The sequence below is a fragment of the Rattus norvegicus genome, chromosome 15 (genome assembly GCF_021556685.1).
Source record: "Rattus norvegicus strain SHRSP/BbbUtx chromosome 15, alternate assembly SHRSP_T2T, whole genome shotgun sequence".
In the NCBI taxonomy this organism is placed as follows: Eukaryota; Metazoa; Chordata; class Mammalia; order Rodentia; family Muridae; genus Rattus; species Rattus norvegicus.
In genome coordinates, this window is record NC_141548.1 from 103705152 (window position 1) to 103714424 (window position 9273).

General features: G+C 45.0%; 1 long non-coding RNA gene across 1 annotated transcript; it reads right to left on the reverse strand.

The window, feature by feature from the left end:
- Positions 1–5740: 5740 nt before the first annotated feature.
- On the reverse strand, positions 5741–9044 carry LOC100909886 (uncharacterized). Its single transcript, XR_015639079.1, has 4 exons — positions 8982–9044; positions 7302–7417; positions 6477–6722; positions 5741–5977 (listed from the first exon to the last, which is right to left on the reverse strand). It is a non-coding gene; the product is annotated as an uncharacterized LOC100909886 (long non-coding RNA).
- Between the last annotated feature and the right edge of the window lie 229 nt (positions 9045–9273).

Genomic DNA, 9273 nt, shown 5'->3' on the forward strand with positions numbered 1-9273 from the left:
TTCCCTGCAGATCAACATGAAGATGACCTTTCATAAATTAATACTGTTTAGATGAATTAATGACTTCATGGAATTCTTGATTTGATTCAAATAATTTTAGGAAGAAAGTTTTTTTTTTTGGATTTTTTTTTGTTTTTTTTTTGTTTTTTTTTTTTGGTTCTTTTTTTCGGAGCTGGGGACTGAACCCAGGGCCTTGCGCTTCCTAGGTAAGCGCTCTACCACTGAGCTAAATCCCCAGCCCCAGGAAGAAAGTTTTAAGAGATGGTTTTAGTTGTTTTGCCAGAAAGATATAATAAAGTTAGCATTGAGAACAGAATGTGCCCCCTCCTCATAGAACAGTAAACAAAGGCTGCATAATAGGGAATACAATGAGCTTTTACAATTACACTGAGGAGAGAATTAGGCTTGGGACAGATTTGTGATCAAAGAACAACATTCATTCTAGGTCAGGTCCCAGGATGAGGCCACAGGTGTGCACTGTGATAAAGTAAGGCCATGGGAAACTGTTGCCCTGAACTTATACTGAGCTTACAGAATGAAACACTGCTCTGAACTTAACTATCAGCATCCTTCTGTAACTTTGTGTAACATTTTATCTATGAGGTGATTTTATAAAGAGCTTTTGTCTAAGAAGGCATCAAAAGGCTGAAAGAAGAAATAAAGTGTGGCTTTTGGGGCTCTGATCCATCCACCAAATGTGTATCTGTCTGTCTTTCTAGATGTAAGTATACTTTAGAGTTAAGAGTTCAAAGTCTCTCACTGGGTATTCTTGCCAGTCCCAGATAATTAAGTTTTGTTCCATCAGTAGTGCTGACCTGGGTAAATTGCCTGCCAATGTCAGTGCCCCATCCCCCACCCTCCAGGCTACTAAGAGCCTGACCCTAATCACCAATGCCACGCCCCCTTTAGCTGCCTGCCTTGGTTAAACCTGTGATGTCAGATCTGGCCTTCGACATATGTGTGTAAGGTGTGTGTATATGGTGTGTGTGTGCACGTGTGTGTGGTGTGTATGTGTGTTGTGTGTATACATGGTGTATGTGTATGTGGTGTATGTGTGTGTATGTGATGTGTGAATGTGTATGTATGTGCTTTATGTGTACACATGTGTATGGGGTGTGTATGTGTGTTGTGTGTATACATGGTGTGTGTATGTGGTATATATGTTTTGTGTATGTATGTGGTATGTATATATATGGTGTGTTTGTGTGTGGTGTATATATGGTGTGTGTTCATGTGTGTGTGTGGTGTGTCTATGAGTTGTGTGTATATGGTGTGTGTTCATGTGTGTATACATGGTGTGTGTATATGTGTTGTGTATGTTGTGTGTATGTGAATATATATATATAAATATATATGTGATGTGTGTATGTAGCATGTGTGCATGTGTGTGTGTGGTGTGTATTTATATGATATATATATATATATATATATATATATATATATATATATATATATAGCTAGCCTGTGTATATGTATGGTGTGTGTGGTGTGTGTGGTGTGTGTGGTATGTATGGTGTGTGTGTGTGCATGCGCTTGCATGTATGTGCATGTGTGTAGGCCAGAGGTCATTCTGCTCTATCACCGTCCACCTTATTCCTCTGAGGCAAGGTTTCTTACTGGACCTGGTGCAGGCTGGCAGCCAACAAGGCCCAGGGACCCTCCTGTCTCTGTCCTCCACGGCTCAGGGCTGTTAGCACACACAACCATGCCCAGTGTTTTTACACTCATGCTGGGATTTAAGTTCAGGCTCTCGGCTTGTGTGGCAAGCACACCAATTCACTGAAGAGCTCCAGCCAAGATTCCTATATTTCAAGCCCCATCATCACTGGTATATCTGTGCCACACTTTGTCTGTTAATCCTGCGAATACTAGGGTGTTCTCTTCTCCTTGCCTGCTCTCACAATGATGCTAGGGACACGAGTGCACACACATCAGTATTAATCAATGTATTTAAGCATTAACAACAACCTTACCCATCATTACCAGTGAAGTAATGCCCACTGCCCCATCTGCCTCACGGATGGGAGGGACACCTCTGTCCATCACCCGCTGTTTCCTTCTTCAGCATTCAGACTGTTCATTTGGGGACTTTTTTCTACACAGTGGGCGTGAGGGACAGAGGCAATCTTCATTGTGCTCCAAGCTTAAGGATCCTTTGTATAAAAATAATTCTTCATATTTTCAGTAGAGTCCTCCAGCAGTTCAAGTTAATTGATTAAAAAAGTAGATTGTCGTAAAATCCTCTCTCCTTAGAGGTTTCCATGTCCTGGTGCCGCGGCGTGGAGGCCCAGCAGAGGTCAGCACTTGGTATTTTTAAAAGATTTGTTCATGTTTTAAAATTAAGCATATGTGTGTGCATATGGGCTTGCGTCGGATCTCCTGGATCGGGAGTTACAGGTTGTCACGAGCTGCCTGATATGGGTTCTGGGAATGAAACTCAGTTCCTCCGAAAGAGCAGGAAGTAGCCTTAACTACTGAGCCACGTCTCCTGCGCCATCTTGGCTATTTGGTTTGAGTGCCTGAGAGGGGGACGCAGGAGACCATTGTTGAGGAGGTGACTCATGGTAAGTAGGAGGCAGCAACAGGAGCGAGCAGAGCACAGAGCGTGCTGCTGCCCAGCGTCTTCACTGGGTTTCTATGGAGAAGTAGGTAGGAGAGAGAAGGGCTCAGGATTGACTTCTCTGAGGAAGGTGGGATGTAGTCTTATCCTCAGGGGGGGGTGGGGTGGGTGGGGGGGGTGGGGTGGGGGGGTGGGGTGGGGGGGTGGGGTGGGGGGGTGGGGTGGGGGGCGGGGCTTGAGGTGGGTGGGAGAAATTCTGGCTTGGCCTGTGAAAGTTAGGAAGGCAGAGGAGGAGCACAAAGGCGGAGGAGGAACAAAGCTTTTGTCTATGAAAAGACAAATTCTGGGTGAAGGGACTCAGAACCTGTCTCCTACCATGACAGTGTATACTTCTGCTCTGGACATGGTTTCTAGCATACGACCTCCTCCTTAAGACAATCAACTCCTTTGCTCTTACTCTTCCTTACTCTTCTGTTCTCTTACTCTCTTTGACCCTTCTCTCCCCTCTTCACATGTTTCTGGCCAGCCTCTGCCTCTCCCTCTCCCTCTCCCTCTCCCTCTCCCTCTCCCTCTCCCTCTCCCTCTCCCTCTCCCTCTCCCTCTCCCTCTCCCTCTCCCTCTCCCTCTCCCTTTCCCTCCCTCCCCCTCCCCTCCCCCTCCTTCCCTCCCTCTCTGTCTCTCTCTGTCTCTGTCTTTCTCTGTCTCCCTCCCTCCTCTTCTTCCTCCTCCTCTTCTTCCTCCTCCTCCTCTCTCTGCCTTTCTCTATCTCTAGTCTCTCCTCAACTCCCCTCCCCATGCTCTAAAAAAAGACAGTCTCCTTGCTCCCTCCCTCCCTTCAGACAGCCATAAAGAAATATTCTGACGTCTTTGTCTGACATCAGGTCATCAGGTTCTCCTTATCCCGCAGGGGATTTTTCCCCCGTATCCTAAGGGAAGGATTCTAGCACAAGAACCTTGCTAGAACCTTCTAGCATAAGCCTTGCTGGGTCTCCCCATCCTGTAACTAAGCAAGCATACCTTCTCCTCCAGTTCTGGCCTCTGCATCCTTTGTGACACACTTTATAAGGAATCAGAAACACAAATGTCTTCCTGGACTCTGTGAGCCAGTTGGACAAATGATTAGAACTTGAGGAGAAAGCTGTGGGATCCTCCATGTACAGCCAGTCGCCATATTCAAAAGCATAGTTAAAGAGCCTGGGGACTGGTAGGTGACTTTTGAAGTGCAAGTGACCTTAGGACTGAGCCCACAACCCAGGGAATATGGTCTTCTCTCTAGGTTGAGAGGCAGAGTGGAATTTATTGAGTTCTGGCTTTTGTAGGGGGAAATCTCAAAACTTCGGGGCTGTTGTTTTGTTTTGTTGGTGGTACTCGGGCTTGAACCCATGTCTGTGCGTGCTACACAAGTGCACCTACCTTCTCTTTACTTGAGACGAAGCCTACAAAGTCTCACAAGCTGGCCTCGAACTCACCATGTAGGACATGAACTTGACTTCTTACTCGCTCTGCCTCCTGAGAAACTGGGACCGCAAGCTCCTGTCACCAGGCCCAACAACCCCATACCTTTTAGAGACACAGAAAAGAGTCTTTCGCTTTGATGTCAAGGTAACAGTGGCGAGAAGAAGATACTTTGTTTTGTCCGTACACCACGCTGTGGCACGCCATCTTTGCCCCTGATTCCACTGAGCAGAAGCTACTTGAGAAAAAACCAAAAGACCATGAGGAAGGTGCCCACTTGGTCAGGAGGAGAGAAATGCGGCCCAGAGAGAAGGCTCAGTAGCTGAGAGCATGCACTGCTTTTGAAGAGCACTTACCTTCGATCCTGGATTGCAGGGTGGGAGACTTATAACGGCCTGAACTTTTGCTCCAGGGGACGGTGTGAATAGGAATGACTCCCAGAGGCTCATGTATTTGAACGCTCAGCCTTCAGGGAGTGGCACTATTTGAGAGGAATTAGGAGGTGTGGCCTTGTTGGAGTAGGTTTGGCCTTCTTGGAGGAAACATGTCCCTGGGGGGTGAGCTTTAAGGTTTCAAAAGCCCATTTTAAGCGCAGAGGTTCTCTCTTCCTGATGCCTGTGGATCTAGATATAGAACTCTGGGCTTACTTCTCCAGCACCATGCCTGCCTGTCCACCACCACACTTCTTGCCATGATGATAAGGGACTAAACCTCGGAAACTGTAAATAAGCTCCAATTAAGTGTTTTCTTTCATAGGAATTACCACGGTCATGATGTATTTTTCTTAAATTTTTAAAAAAGAGTTGTTTATTTATTATATATAAGTACACCATAGATGTCTTCGGGGACACCAGAAGAGGTCATTGGATCCCACTACAGATGGTTGTGAGCCACCATGTGGTTGCTGGGAATTGAACTCAGGACCTCTGCAAGAGCAGTCAGTGCTCCTAACCACTGAGCTATCCCTCCAGCCCGTGATGTATTTTTCATAGCAATAGAACACCAACTAACATAGTCTGTATAGACAGGATCTAACACACCCTGCTGGACTCTGCAGGCACCTTTACTCCCATACACAGAGTATTAGTCTTGCTTTGGTCCAGTATCTCCTCCCCATTCTCCCTTCCCTCCCTTGCGGAATGGTAAGGTATATTCTGTGCCACCGTTTGTTTGAAGCATGAAATTTGCATTTTGATTTTTACAAAGGGGTTACAGTTAAGAGATTTCCTTTAGTCTCGGAAGACTTTTAGACGTTTGCAGTTGGATTAACGAATTTTACATTATGATAAGACCAGAAGCCTTTGGAGACCAGGGAGCAGAGCATGACGGTTTGAAGGAGAATGCTCCCATAGGCTCACACATGGTCCCCGGTTGGTGGACCATGTTTGGAAAGGATTAGAAGGTGTGTCATGGGGAGGGGGTAGTTTTAAGGTTTCAAAAAGCCTTACGTAGTCCCCAATGTCTTTGCTTGGATTCTAACCTTCTGGATCCATAAGTCCAATTAAATACTTCCCTTTGTAAGTTGCCTTGGTCAGTGTGTTTTGTACAGCAATAGAGAAACAACCGACACACGATCCTGTACGAGTTTGCTTTCTAAAATCACCCGTGCTTCCCACTCATCCCTTCCACATTGTGCTTGTTACTGTCCACAGTTTGTCTTGTCACAGCCCCCCGGGTTCACCACTCGCCGTGCAAAGAACTCCATAAACTCTCGAGCCTCACGACTTGATTTTTATCTTCGCATTTATTCCGAAAACCCACTATCTGCCTAAAAATATTAAACAAATGTGCAAGCCGTTTCTCACCGAGCTGCTTGATGGTATGCTGAGCCTTAGGTCTGCTGCAGAACCTACGAGGTTTCTCCTCCTACCATAGGCAAGCTGCTCCCAGCAGGAGCGAGTCATCTGAGGGAGGGGTAGCTGACTCCAGGTCTCTGAGGCTCTCAGGGGACGTCAAAGCATCCTAAGACAGAAGACAGAACCACAATCCACCTGGGGGTCAAATCATCCATGAATTCCCATGGCCAGGCTCAGGACCACTGCCTGACTCTCCTCAGGGAGCTGTGTGGCTGTGTGCTTACCCAGTGTGTTTCATTAGGACATGCTAAGCTATCTCAGAATTAGGAGAACCGCTGCTTATAAATTATTAATGAATTGCAGTTGCTATGGGTCTCAGGACTTGTTAGCTATCCCTTTAATAAAGGCCTGCTTATCCTCCTGCAGTGGTCTTATGAGGTTTATATCCGGGTCTGGAGTCCGCCAGTTTTGAGAAGCCTATAATGCAATAGCTGGCTGTAGCCCGCCCGCCCTCTAGCCGTGACAGTCTTTCCACATGACCCTGGCTGCCCTGGAACTCTGTTGAAGATCAAACGTTCATCCAGCTTTTGTCCCATCCCTCTGCCTTCTACCTTCTAAGCTCCTGGATTACAGGTGTGAGGTACCTTGTCGGGATCGCCGCCTACCTTTCTATCATGAGCTGTATTCCTCTAGTTATGTCTCTTTCAGCTTCAGCCTCCATACATGAATGAATGGTAGAACTGGAGTGTGTATAAATAAGTAGTTCAGCTGCATCTGTACAGGAGAGCCCGGGGTCTGGTGGCTCACGCCTGTAACCCCAACACTCAGAAAGCAGAGTCAAGAGGATCAGGAGTTCAAGGTCATCCTCAGCTATGTAGAAATCTTGAGGTCAACACCGGCAACCAGAAACCCTGTAAGGAACAAACAAGCTAATCAAAGCAGGCTGGGGAGACGGCTCTGACCCTCTGCTACTCTTGCAGAGCCCGGGTTTGGTTCCCAAACCTATATGGTGGCCTGCATCTGTCCGTAAGTCCGTCTCTAGGGAATCTGACTCCCTCTTCCAGCCTCTCCAAATGCCAGGCATTTGCAAGGCATGTGCAAGGCAAAAACACTCATACACATAAAAATTAACCTTTTTTTTTTTTCTTTTTTTCGGAGCTGGGGACCGAACCCAGGGCCTTGTGCTCGCTAGGCAAGCGCTCTACCGCTGAGCTAAATCCCCAACCCCAAATGAACCTTTTTTAAAACTTAAGAAATACAAGCAGCATATGTTAATCAATAAATAAGATTTTTAAATACATGGGATTAAATTACCACATCCACAAATATATGGTTAAATTTAGACTTTGCAAATAAAGAGTTTCTAATGGGCACAGAATGCAAAAAGAGACCAGAGGTGAACTAGGTCCTGCCAGGCATCACAATATCTTCTTCTTGCCTTCAATACCGACCTGAATTAGATCTAGTCTTTAAATCTAATTGCTGGTTACCAGAAATCCTGGAGTCAAAATGGCTCGCTAATACCATGAAGCTGTAGTCAGCAAAATAAAAATGTGGGAAGCTGTCCAAGACAAATGGCCTGGTTTCTTCACAGTGGAAAAAAAATCTGTAAGGAAAAAAAAATAAGAAAGAACATATAGTTTTGTTTTTCTTTTTAAATAGCTTTAAAAATCCTTAAGAAATCTGTGTGAGCTAGGGATGTTTTTCAGTGACACAGCCCTTGCCTGGTAGGTGGAGAGCGCCCAGTGTAGCCTAATTCTACCCCCAGGGCAGCAGAAAAGAAAAAGAAAATACATAGCAATGCAACGCTATGTTCAGGGATGAGGATGAAGGTCAGTTGGTCCTTACCTAGGATGCACAGACCCCTGGGTTCAATCCCCCACACCAGACAAAATGCCTGGGCATGGGGTTCAGGCTCTGAATCCTAGCACTAAGGAGGTGGAGACAGAAATCCAAGGTCATCTCAACTACATTGTCATTTCGAAGCCAGTCTAAGCTACATGAGACCCTGCCTCATAAATAAATAAGTAAATAAATAAATAAATAAATAAATAAATAAATAAAACCACTTGTTTTGTTAAGATCCTTATTTGCATCCTGCCTCAAACCAACTATCTAAAACATTTATGAAACAAACACCAAGCAAAGGCTCAGTGTAAATATGTTTTGGTTAAAATAATGACACTGTGATCACATCTCAAAATTGTCATGTATGACATGTAACATACATGTACCTATACACATACATGTACACACACATACATGTACATACACACATACATATAAAATAGACCAAGGTATTTACAAGTGCAAGTAAGCGATATTTAGAGTTTTCTTCAAAAATAATTGTGTGTACCTGGGGAGGGGACTGAACGGGGTAAAGGTGGAATGATTGACAGATGGGCGGTTCATGATGCTATTATTCTCTCTGATGCCTTGTAAGAAAATTTCTATAATGAAAGTAGAATGAATGAATGAGCCAACAAACCCTCTATCCCCGTGGCTCTTACCACTCCTAAAGCTTCGACCCTTTAATACGGCTCCTCATGTTGTGGTGACCCCAACATGAATAATTGTTAATCACAATGTAATGTCTGTGTTTTCTGTTGGTGTTAGATGACCCATGCTTCTCTATGCACTCTCTGCAGTGGCTGAGCAGGTAGGTGAAGGTCTTTACAATTCTGTCCTAGATTTAAAATCAGGCCTCAGACACATTTGTTCATCATCTTGCGTTAGGGCTCACAGGGCCCACGCCAGCCCATACCCATAACACATAATCTTAGATATTGCAGCATAATTCAGCATGGCTCCTTTAACAGCATCACCGCAATAGAAGCCGTTGGTGGTGTGCAGTTAACTGTGCTGGAGGTTGTGGAGCAAGGTCTGAATGGAATTGCACCCTTGCCCCCATCTAAGGACAGCCCCATCCCTTCCTTGTTCGGAATCCTGAAGTCCTGACTCCCTTTTTGGCTTTGTGGGGGAACCTGGCTACTCTTAGAAGAAGCTTAAGGTAGCTAGTCTCCTAAATCAGTTTTAAAGCTGAAATCTAGATTGATTAAAAAAAAAACAAAACAGCAAAACAAAAACATACCAAACCAAAAAAAGAAAACCAACCAAACAACCAAACAAACAAAAAACCAACAACAACAACAAAAAAAAACCCCACTAACCTTTGAGAACAGCTAAGCATGCATTTCACCAAGCAGAACCACTCTACTTCTAAATGCAGGCCATTCTTAAATATTTAATAGTCTTCTCCTAAGATCCTAAAAATATTCACTGTTTCCATGCCGCTCATCTGAATACAGATGTTGTTTTCTCTGGGTATGAGACAATGTTTCATTATCAACCTGCCTTCTAATTGGGTCAGCCTTTGTATTTGGGGGGCTGGTTTTTATCCCTCCCGGTGTGCCTCACCCCAGTGCTGCTGGCCTAGTTAGTCTTTGTCAGCGTTCCCTCCTT